Raw genomic sequence first — 12,597 nt, forward strand, 5'->3', positions numbered from 1 at the left:
GACTCAAGCTTTGTGGCCCCTCTCACCCCCATCAAATCGTCGACTGTTGTATGATACCAGAATCAGCTTCAGCAAAACCCCCAGCTCAAGGACACTACAGGACTCTGAAATGCCGCAAATCGCATTTCAAACTCTAGACCAAGGTCTGTGATATGAAAAAGTGCCTTGGCTTTCACTCCCCACAAGAATATCTCAGAAGACCTAATTGGGAGGCCTATATTGCCTAGGTAAGCTTAATACCTTTATAATAATGCATCTTAAGATATGTATTCCTAAACATACAGATAGCTTCCCCCATCACTTGTTTTCTTCAAATACCTTTTGTTTTCTTTTTCTTTTTTTTAATTTACCTTTTTATCTTATTTTATATATTTGTTCTATTTTTTATATATACATATTTTCTCTATCCTCACCAGTTTTGGTGCTGCTTGGTACAATAACCAAGAAAATGTCTTGCCTGGGATAAAATCTCAGACCACACCACAGATACTGTATGTGTTGCCTGTCATTTTTATCCAGAATAGCACTAGCAATACAAAAAGACACTGTATATTTTGTATAGGCACAGTAAATAAGGGAAAATCACAGACACAGAAACAAGATCTTATCTTCTAAGGATAAGAACTCACGCTTTTTATACAAGGGTGCCTCCCATCCTAGACATATGTCATGTGGATACAACTCAATCTCCATGATATTGGACAGTGTTAGTTCATTCTCAAACCCCAGATACCAGATGTAGAACTGAAACAACTCCTGCAACACCAGGAACTAAACTCCGTTGGGAGATTTACTTGTGCCAGTATTAATATGATAACGAGGACAGCGAGGAAATGACAACTTGACCTAAGACCAGGAGGTCCTAATATATCACCTAACACTAAGTGGAAATCAGAAGATGTATCGTCCTTTGAAATACGAAAAATAAGAGCACTAACTACAGAAAACTGACTTTGTCAACCATGACTGGGCAGAACTTACCTTGAGACCATTAAGGAAAACTCTACCCTAGGCTGTAGGGTTAAAAAAATCAAGATTTCTTAGTACAGAGGACCAATTTTGACAACAGAGACTGAGCAAAACCTTTGGAACCATAATTTCCTAGACTTCGGCTTAGGGAATGAGCAAAAACATGGATCACATGATACAGAAAACTGAACACACCAACAATGATGGAACAGAACCGCTAGAACCGTAAAGACTCTATCCTAGGTCTTGTCCTAGGACCTGCACAAATACCAAGATTGCTGGCTACAGTGGCCTGATTTTATCATCCAAAACAGAGAGGAAAGTTTCCTGACACCACAAAAAAAAAATACTCTGGGATATGGCAATGAATATGTATGGATCCAGTGGTTGTTCCCATGACAATATGCTTCAAGATTGGAGAAACCTTGAAAACCTTAGGCCACGGGAATTTCATTCCTTTCCCAATACTTACTGTGCCTATGCAAAAAAAAAAAAAAAAAAAGTGGGGGGAACACCAAATCCTGCCACTCCAGCATTTCTTTTTCTTGTTTTGTTTTCTTTTGTTTGTTTTTGATATTATTTTCCTTCGCCTTTTTCTTCCACTTTTTTTCTTTCTCTTTCACTCTTTTGGATATTATTTGGTATTTTTTAGTAGTTGATACCAAATTTTTCTTCTCTTTTCCTTAACCTTTTTATCTCCAACAGAATAGCATAACTTGAATCATTCAGCCTCATAAATTGAGGGGGGGAAATGATGATGCCAGGACCATGTATGAACATGTAGTGCAAATAAAAAATGACCAGACTGGAACACCAAACCAAAGTCAATGACAGAATAGACACCCAATCTACAAGAAGCTGTAAAGTGGAGACCAGTTACACTAGTATTCTGGGGGGTAAAGGAGGGAGATTTGGGAGACATGCTGGGAACAGGAGTGGAGGGAGGACAACATTGGAGGTGGGAATGCCCTTCATTCATTGTCACTATGTACCATAAGTAATTCTGTGTAATGCACTTCAGTCACAATAAAAAAAAAAGTAAAAAAAAAATGCCAAAAAAAAAAAAAGAGTGGTGAGTGCAGTTAGAGAAATAACTGCACTGAGGACTATCATAGCAATGTCAATATGTGAAGAAAGTAGAAAACCTGTCTTGAATACAGGTGGTGGGGGGAGGGCATGGGGGCATTGGTGATGAAATGTTGCACTGGTGAAGGGGGGGGTGTTCTTTTTATGAATGAAACCTAACTACAATTGTTTGTAAACATAGTGTTTAAATAATTTAAAATATTCAAATATTTAAAAATAGTAGAAATAATCAGAAAAAATTGGTATATTTTCCAAATCATAGTACAGCTACTATGCAGTTCTTACAATAATTTCTATTTTGTTTTGTAAGGAACAATTAAACCTCCACAAATAGCTAAAAAATCCTTGAGAAATATAACATGGGTGGGTCACCTTTCTCAACTTAAAACTGTACAACAAAACAGTAACAAATATAATGTCATAGCATTGGAATAAAGACAGATTATTAGATCAGTGTATTAGAATTAAATATCTTTGTACAGATGCTCAGGTATATGAAAATTTTAGACAAGGAGTAAAAAATGTGAAATGGAGTTAGGAAAGCCTCTTCCAACAAATGGTACTGGGAAACCTGGTCAGTAACATACAAGAAACGTAAGTCATACCCCTTTCTAACACCATGCACAAAGGTCAAATCAAAATTGTTTAAAGACCTTACTATCAGATTGTTCTTGAAAGCATAAAGTACATAATGTATAGAATAGGCCAGAACAGAAAAACTGGCAGCTTTTGCAGCAGCCGGGTCCCCTGTTTGTGACATCAGGCGGGGAAAATCCATGAAAATACGCCTGCCCAGTGGGGCCCAACTGTGAAAACCTGTGAGTTCTACCTGTGTATGTCTGTCTACTGTCCTCTTGCGTGAAACTCTTGGGAGTGGGGCGAAAGACGCTCCAGAAAACTTGCTCTCCCAGAGGCCATCTTCTGGGCAGGACGCCAGAACAGAAAAACCAGCAGCTTTTGCAGCAGCCGGGTGCCCTGTTTGTGACATCAGGTGGGGAAAATCCACGAAAATACGCCTGCCCAATGGGGCCCAACTGTGGAAACCTGTGAGTTCTACCTGTGTATGTCTGTCTACTGTCCTCTTGCATGAAACTCTTGGGAGTGGGGTGAAAGACGCTCCAGCAGAGCACGGCCGGTTTGCTTCCTATGTGACCGTGCACTCCTTCTAAGAAAAGAACACCATCACAAGAAGAAAAAGTCACACTAAGAACTGTGCTATATCACAGAAGCAAGCATTTCTCTCCGGACTGTCTTCTCTGTTGCATGCTCGGGCCTAAGATTTGAGCCTGTGTGAGGCTTCATCCACGGAAGACTCCCCTCCCTTAGAGGCAAGTTGGCCCATCCAGAAAGGGCAGAGCCAGAGGAGTGTGCTGCCTGCATCATATAGACAATGAATACCACCACAACACGTAGGAAAACCCACAATACAAGTGTGACAATGGGGAAACAACGCAGGCCAGCATCAGACATAGAGAATGAAGATGACAATTCTGATGACCAGATAATGACCAACCAACTAATCAACCTCTCAGATAAGGACTTTAGACTAGCAATATGGAAGATGCTCAAAGAACTCAAAGAAAAACCATGGATCGAGTTGAACAGAACACTAATAAGAACCAAGAAAATGTGAAGACAGAAATCTCAAAACTCCAAACTGAAATAACATGTCAACTAACAGGACTGAAAAAGTCAGTAAACGAAGTGAATGACAAAATGGATAAGCTCTGGGACAGGGTATCAGAAGCTGAGAATAGACTTGGTGCTGTGGAAGATGAGATACATAACAATTCCATACAGCAGGAGAGATTGGAAAAAAAAACTTAAAACAAATGAGCAGACAATGGAAAAATTAGTCAAAGAATGGGAACAGATGAAAATAGAAGTCTATGATAAGATCAACAGAAATAACTTAAGAATCATTGGAGTCCCAGAGACCCAGGAAGAAAATTTCCAGGAAGAATCAACGGTCAAGAACATCATTAAAGAGAAACTTCCAGAGCTAAAGAATATATGTGATCAAATCCTGCATGCTCGAAGAGTACCAACCAAAAGAGACCCCAGAAAAACCACCCCAAGACACATCCTAGTCACAATGACAAATCCCACAGATAGAGACAGAATTCTGAAAACAGCAAGATCAAAAGGGGAAATTATGTTCAAGCAAGCATCCTTGAGATTTACAGCAGACCTGTCACCAGAAACACTCAATGCCAGAAAGCAGTGGTGGGATATTGTGACAAGACTGAATGAAATGAATGCTTCACCCAGAATACTATACCCAGCAAAACTCAATTTCTGGTTTGACGGAAGAATACATGGTTTCACAGACAAAAAACAGCTCAGAAACTTTACAGACACAAAACCAGTCTTAAGAGAAAAACTGAAAGACCTAATTTAAGACAAGACTAACCAAAAGACACACCAAATTTCGATATAAAGATGGCATTAAATCCCAGGACAATTCTTTCTCTCAATGTCAATGGACTAAATGCACCAGTTAAGAGACACAGAGTGACTAAATGGATCAAAAAACTCAATCCAACCTTCTGCTGCCTACAAGAAACGCACCTGAATAGCCAGAACAAACATAGACTCAAAATAAAAGGCTGGAGAAAAATTATCCAAGCAAACAACACCAATAAAAAAGCTGGAGTGGCCATACTAATATTAGATAATGCAAACTTTATACTCAGGAAGGTTGTAAGGGACAAAGATGGACATTTTATATTAATCAAGGGGTATGTAGAGCAGGAAGAAATCACTCTCCTAAACATATATGCACCGAATGAGGGGCCAGCAAAATATTTAATACAACTGTTAACAAATCTGAAAAATAATATCAATAACGACACAATAATTGTGGGAGACCTCAACACGGCTTTGTCAACACTGGATAGGTCAACCAGACTGAAACCCAACAAGAATATACTAGACCTGAGGAGAGAAATGGAAGAAAGAGGCCTAGTGGATATATATAGGACACTCCATCCCCAGAAACCTGGATACACATTCTTCTCCAATGTACATGGGACATTCTCCAGGATAGACTACATGCTGGCACATAAAACACACCTTCATAATATCAAGAGGATAGAAATTTTGCAGACTACCTTCGCTGACCACAAGGCTCTGAAATTATTTATGAATTCCAAAGGGACTCAGAAGAAAAACTTTAACACCTGGAAGTTAAACAGCCTCATACTCAATAACCAGTGGGTCCGAGATGAAATCAAGGAGGAAATCAAAAGGTTCCTGGAAACAAATGACAATAAAGACACAAACTATCAGAACTTATGGGACTCAGCAAAAGCAGTACTGAGAGGAAAATTTATAGCTTTGCAAGCACACATCAGGAAGGAAGAAGGAGCTTACCTGAGTAGATTAATGACATAGCTAATAGAACTAGAAAGTGCTCAACAAAAGGACCCAAAAACAGGAAGACAGAAGGAAATAACAAAGCTGAGAGCAGAAATCAATGAAGTGGAAACCCAAAAAACAATCCGAAAGATCAACGAAAGCAGAAGTTGGTTCTTTGAAAAAATAAACAAGATTGATAGACCACTGGCAAACCTAACAAAGAAAGAGAGAGAGAGAGAAACTTGATAACTCGTATTAGGAATGAAAAAGGAGAGATCACTACTGATATGACAGAGATTCAAAGGATAATCAGAAACTACTTTGAGAAACTCTACTCCATTAAAAATGAGAACCTGGAAGAAATGGATAAATTCTTGGACTCTTATAATATTCCACGGTTGAAGAAAGAGGATGTAGCATATCTAAACACCCCCATCACCATTGATGAAATTAAAACGGTAATCAAGTGTCTGCCGAAAAACAAAATCCCAGGCCCAGATGGATTCACTAATGAATTCTTTCAAACTTTCCAAGAGGAACTAGTACCAATCCTGGCAAGACTCTTTCATGAAATTGAACAAACGGAAACAATTCCAAATAGCTTTTATGAAGCCAACATCACCTTGATACCTAAACCAGACAGAGATGCTACAAAAAAAGAAAATTACAGACCAATATCGCTGATGAATGCAGATGCAAAGATACTCAACAAAATCCTGGCAAATAGGATTCAATGCCTCATTAAGAAGATCATCCACTACGATCAAGTAGGTTTCATCCCAGGAATGCAAGGCTGGTTTAACATCCGTAAATCTATCAACATAATACACAACATCAATAAGAAGAAAAATAAAAACCAATGATCATATCAATAGATGCAGAAAAAGCATTTGATAAGGTCCAACACCCATTCTTGATCAAAACTCTCAGCAAGTTGCGAATGGAAGGAACTTTTCTCAATATAGTTAAGGCCATCTACCAGAAGACAGTGGCAAATATTATCCTCAGTGGAGAAAAACTAAAAGCATTCACTCTAATTTCTGGCACAAGACAAGGCTGTCCTCTCTCACCACTCCTATTCAACATAGCACTGGAAGTACTTGCTATAGCGATTAGGCAAGAAAAAGATATCAAGGGAATCCAGATAGGAAAGGAAGAAGTCAAGCTCTCACTGTTTGCAGATGACATGATACTCTACTTAGAAAACCCTAAAGACTCTACCAAAAAGCTTTTAGAAACAATAGACTCATATAGCAAGGTGGCAGGCTACAAAATTAACACACAAAAATCAATGGCCTTTCTATACACCAATAGTAATAAGGATGAAATGGACATTAAGAAAACAACTCCATTCGCAATAGTGCCACACAAACTCAAATATCTTGGAACCAACTTGACTAAAAATGTGAAGGACCTATACAAAGAAAACTATAAAACTCTGCTCCAAGAAATAAGAGAGGACACACGGAAATGGAAACGCATACCCTGCTCATGTATTGGCAGGATTAACATAATAAAAATGGCAATACTCCCCAAGGCATTATACAGATTTAATGCTATCCCTCTAAAGATACCCGTGACATTCTTCAAAGAAGTGGATCAGGCACTTTTGAAATTCATTTGGAACAATAAACACCCTCGAATAGCTAAAGCAATCATTGGGAAAAAGAATATGGCAGGAATTACTTTCCCCAACTTTAAACTGTACTACAAAGCAATAGTTATCAAAACAGCATGGTACTGAAATAAGGACAGGCCCTCAGATCAGTGGAATAGGCTTGAATACTCAGAAAATGTTCCCCAGACATACAAACACCTAATTTTTGATAAAGGAGCAGGAAATCCTAAATGGAGCAGGAAAAGCCTCTTCAACAAGTGGTGTTGGCACAATTGGATAGCCACTTGCAAAAAATTGAACTTAGACCCCCAGCTAACGTCATGTATGCAGGTAAAATCCAAATGGATTAAAGACCTCGATATCAGCCCCAAAACCATAAGATATATATAGAACAGCACATAGGCAAGACACTCCAGGACATTACAGGCATCTTCAAGGAGGAAACTGCACTCTCCAAGCAAGTGAAAGCAGAGATTAACAGATGGGAATATATTAAGCTGAGAAGCTTCTGCACCTCAAAGGAAATAGTGCCCAGGATACTAGAGCCACCTACTGAGTGGGAGAAACTATTCACCCAATATCCATCAGATAAGGGGCTAATCTCCAAAATATACAAGGCACTGACAGAACTTTACAAGAAAAAAACATCTAATCCCATCAAAAAATGGGGAAAGAAATGAACAGACACTTTGACAAAGAAGAAATACAAATGGCCAAAAGACACATTAAAAAGTGCTCCACATCACTAATCATCAGGGAGATGCAAATCAAAACAACGATGAGATACTACCTCACACCCCAGAGAATGGCACACATCACAAAGAATGAGAATAAAGAGTGTTGGCGGGGATGTGGAGAGAAAGGAACTCTTATCCACTGCTGGTGGGAATGCCGTCTAGTCCAACCTTTATGGAAAGCGATATGGAGATTCCTCCAAAAACTGGAAATCGAGCTCCCATACGATCCAGCTATACCACTCCTAGGAATATACCCTAGGAACACAAAAATATAATACAAAAACCCCTTCTTTACACCTATATTCATTGCAGCACTATTTACCATAGCAAGACTCTGGAAACAACCAAGATGCCCTTCAACAGATGAATGGCTAAAGAAACTGTGGTACATATACACAATGGAATATTATGCAGCTGTCAGGAGAGATGAAGTCATGAAATTTTCCTATGCATGGATGTACACAGAATCTATTATGCTAAGTGAAATAAGTCAGAGAGAGAGAAAAACACAGAATGGTCTCTCTCATCTATAGGTTTTAAGAAAAATGAAAGACATTCTTGCAATAATAATTTTCAGACACAAAGGAGAAAAGAGCTGGAAGTTCCAGCTCACCTCAGGAAGCTCACCACAAAGAGTGATGAGTTTAGTTAGAGAAATAACTACATTTTGAACGGTCCTAATAATAAGAATGTATGAGGGAAATGGAGAGCCTGTTTAGATTATAGGCGGGGGTCGGGCGGGGAGGAGGGAGACTTGGGACATTGGTGATGGGAATGTTGCACTGGTGATGGGTGGTGTTCTTTACATGACTGAAACCCAAACACAATCATGTATGTAATCAAGGTGTTTAAAAAAATAATGTATAGAATAGAACTCTTGATGACATTGAAGCTAAAGGTATCTTCTAGGATGAAGTGTCATATTCTCTAGGAAATTGGTTAAGGTTTGATTCCCATTGAGCTCCCAGACAGGAAAGGCAGTTCCCATTTCTCTGTCCAATTAGGTCAGGGAGAACAGTTCTAGTTGTAGAGATCCACAGGATATAATTCACACAGTGAAAAGGTACAAAAATAGGTTCAGGAAATCCAGTACTGAAGCAAGGAATTCAAACCACAAAAGCTTTATGCTCCTAAGATGGAGTGCAGCTCAGCGAAAGATCAAAGAATGAGCCCTAGCCATCCTCAGACGTCTGCTTTTATTGACAAGAATCAGGTCCCACCCTAGGATGGGAGCATAATACCACATAAGGAATAATCCAGTATACTATCACCAGGTAACACCCTAGGGTGGAGTACAATTATTGATTAGGGTAGGAGCAGTAACTCAACACTAGGAGAAAAAACTAACCAAGCAAGTGGAAGCGTAGATAAACAAATAGTACTGCAATAAAAAAAAAAAAAACCTTCTGTATCAATAGAAGCAATGACTAAGTCCAAAGACTGCCCTTGGAATTGGACAATTTATTTATCCAGTACCCATGTAATAAGAAATTAATATTTAAGATATAAGGCACCGGTAGAGCTTAAGAAGTAATAAACATATAACCTCATCAAAAATAGGAGAAGACAACCCAAAGTCAATGATATAGAAACAAGAGACCCAAACACAAAAACTACACACAAAAAGGACCTGTTACACTAGCAGTTCAGGGGGCTAAGGGTGGAGATATGGGATGCATGCTGGGAACAGTGGCAGAGGGAGGTTAACACAGGTTGTGGAAATTGCCATAATTCTCTGTCATTATGTACTGTATATATAACTGTGACAAATTTGAAATTCACACTGGTCTCAATAAAAATTATAAAAAGCAACAACAAATAACCCGAAACACTAAAGATAAAAAGATATTACTGCTGAAAAATGGGGGGGGGCATGAAGAGATGAACAGAAATTACCTAAAAGAAGAAATACTGATAGCCAAAGACACAGTAAAAATGCTCCAGACTTTTCAGGGAGATCAAAATTAAAACTACAATATGGCATTACCTCACACAACAGAGATTGGCTCACATCAAGAAAAACAAAAGCAACCAATTCTGGTGTGGATGCAGGGAGAAAGGAACTCTCATTCACCATTGGTGGAATTTTGAGTAGTCAAGCCTTTTTGAAATATAATATGGACATTCCTTAAAAAACTAGAAATTGAGCTTTTTTTGATCTGGCAATATTCTCCTTAGAAAATTTCTTATCTATTTAGTACACAATTCATAAAAGTCCTTTGTACTCCTATGTTTATTTCAACACTATTCACAATAGCCAGAATCTGAAAACATCCCAAGTGCCCAAGAATAGATGAACAGATGGATAAAGAAACTGTGATACATCTACACAATAGAATACTATGCAGCTTTAGGAAAAATTAAGTCATGAAATTAGCTGATACATAGAATGATATGGAAAGTATCATGCTGAGTGAAATAAGAGGAAGATGAACAGTGATTACACACCTGTTTGATAAAAAATATCCAGATATGCATGTTTTTGTTTTTTTTGGGGGGGGGGAACACAACTGGTGACACTCAGGGGTTACTCCTGGCTATACTCTCAGAAATCTCTCCTGGCTTGGGGGACCATATGAGATGCCGTGGATCAAACTGTGGTCTGTCCTGGGTGAGCTGCATGCAAGGCAAATGCCCTTTCACTGCGCTATTGCTCTGGTCCCTAAAAAAATCCATGTTATGAGAACAATCATAGTATAAATGTTGGGTGTGAAGTACAGTGAAGACAGAAAAAGGGCCACTATGACAATAAGAGTGAAAAATGATCACTTTGAAGAAGAATTGTGAATTAAAAGGAAGTAAAGTAATATCTCTTCTGCAACAGTATTGCAAAACATGATACCTAAAAGTAAAATAATGGGCAAGAAAAGAGGAGGGGAGTAGCTGATGGAGAATGAGTGTAGAGTTTGGATAAGTAATTGGAAAAATTGCTCGAAAGAAATGAAGGGTTGGGTGTTGGAACATAGTATGGCCCAAACTCAAATATCAGCTTTTTAACTCTGTGTCATTGGTTTTTGTGTCAACATTTGAAAAAATTGCTTTATTGGGGCCAGAGAGATAGCAAGTGGTAGGGACTTTGTCTTGTATGCAGCTGACCCAGGATGGGTGGCAGTTCAAATCCTGGCATCCCATATGCTCCCCTGAGCTTGCCAGGAGAGAGTTCTGAGTATGGAGCCACGAGTAAAATATAAATAAATAAATATAAGTAAAAAATAAAAATTGCTTTATTTAAGCACTGTAGTTACAAAATTGTTTATCATTGGATTTCAGTCTTACATGTACACATTTCTTCACCAGTGCACCCTTACCATCGCTGATGTCTCCTGTTTCCCTCCCAACCCCTAAGCTTCCAACCCTGCCTTGCTCTAGGGAAGGCAATTTGCTTTTCTCTCTTTCCTTTATGACACTGTAGCTAATGTAGTTAATATGCTTTGTATATTAGTTTCTTTGCTTTCAGTGTCAAGAGCGATCAGTTGAAACTATCATTGTCTTGTAGACTCTTCTCTACTCTAAGTACACTCACAGCACTTTGTGGTGAGATTTCTACCCTGGGCTGGACCTCCTGACTTTTACTGTTTTTAATTGTTCTCTTTATTATCTCTGGTTATTATTACCTTGCTAGCTCTTGTTTTTCTTATATACCACAAATGAGTGAGATTATTCCATATTTATACCTCCTTTTTCGGGGAGGGCAAACCTGGTAACACTCAGGGGTTACTCCTGGCTATGTGCTCAGAAATTGCTCCTGGCTTGGGGTACCATATGGGATGCCTGGGGTTCGAACCATGCTTGTCCTAGGCTCGAGCTGGCAAGGCAGATGCCTTACTGCTCCACACCACTGCTCGGGCCCCATGTCTATCCCTTTTTATCTGGCTCACTTCACTCAGCATTCCCTGTCCATTCATGTATAAGAAAAATTCATGACTTAATCTTTCCCAAGGGCTGCATAGTTTTTCATTGTGTAGATATACCACAGTTTCTTTTTTTTAATAATATTTTATTTAAACATCTTGGTTACAAACATGATTGTGGTTGGGTTTTGGTCATACAGAGGACACCACCCATCACCAGTGCAACATTTCCACCACCAATGTCTCAAATATCCCTTCTCCCCACCCCGCCCCCACCCCCTCTAGATAGGCTTTCTATTTCCTTCATACATTCTCATTGTTAGGTTAGTTCGCAATGTAGTTATTTCTCTAACTAAACTCATCACTTAGTTTCTACTTCTTTCTTCTCTCTCTCCCAGTCCTGGGCAGGCAGTTGCCACAAGTTGGCATTCATGTGTGCACACGAGGTCCCACCCAACAGTTAGATCCAGGGGCTCCTGCCAGCCTTGCAGGACTGCGCCCTCAGGCCCCTGCAGTGTGCAGCCCTGCAGCTCTAGTAGCCTTGGGCCCTTGAAGCTTTACAGCAGCAGAGCAGCAGACTTACTTGCAGTTTACTGTGGTAATTGCAGCAAGAGATTCTACAAGATTGTACTTTGGGGTATATACTTAGGAGTAGTATTCTGGAATCATATGGAAGCTCAATTTCTAGCATTTTGAGGAACAGACATTACATACTTTTAATGAAATTAATAAATCATGACAATTTATCAGTATATATCATTAGATTAAAAGGCAATAATTAGGTGCCTAAAGTGATAGCACCGGGTAGGGCAATTGCCTTGCACACAGCCAACCTGAGTTTGATTCCCCAAAATCCCATATGGTCCCCAGAGCCTTTCAGTAGTAATTTCTGAGCACAGAACCAGGAGTAACTCCTGAGAATGCTGCCAGATGTTTTCTGAAAACAACAGAAGTGATAAAGCAAAGGCTAACAGAT

At 39.2% G+C, this 12,597-nt stretch overlaps 1 protein-coding gene across 1 annotated transcript in view; it reads left to right on the plus strand.

The window, feature by feature from the left end:
* Positions 1-12,597, plus strand: part of DLG2 (discs large MAGUK scaffold protein 2) — a 2,242,830-nt gene that overhangs the window by 407,520 nt on the left and 1,822,713 nt on the right. The gene's annotated exons all lie outside the window — the stretch shown is intronic.

This window comes from Suncus etruscus, chromosome 9 (assembly GCF_024139225.1).
Source record: "Suncus etruscus isolate mSunEtr1 chromosome 9, mSunEtr1.pri.cur, whole genome shotgun sequence".
Classification (NCBI taxonomy): domain Eukaryota; kingdom Metazoa; phylum Chordata; class Mammalia; order Eulipotyphla; family Soricidae; genus Suncus; species Suncus etruscus.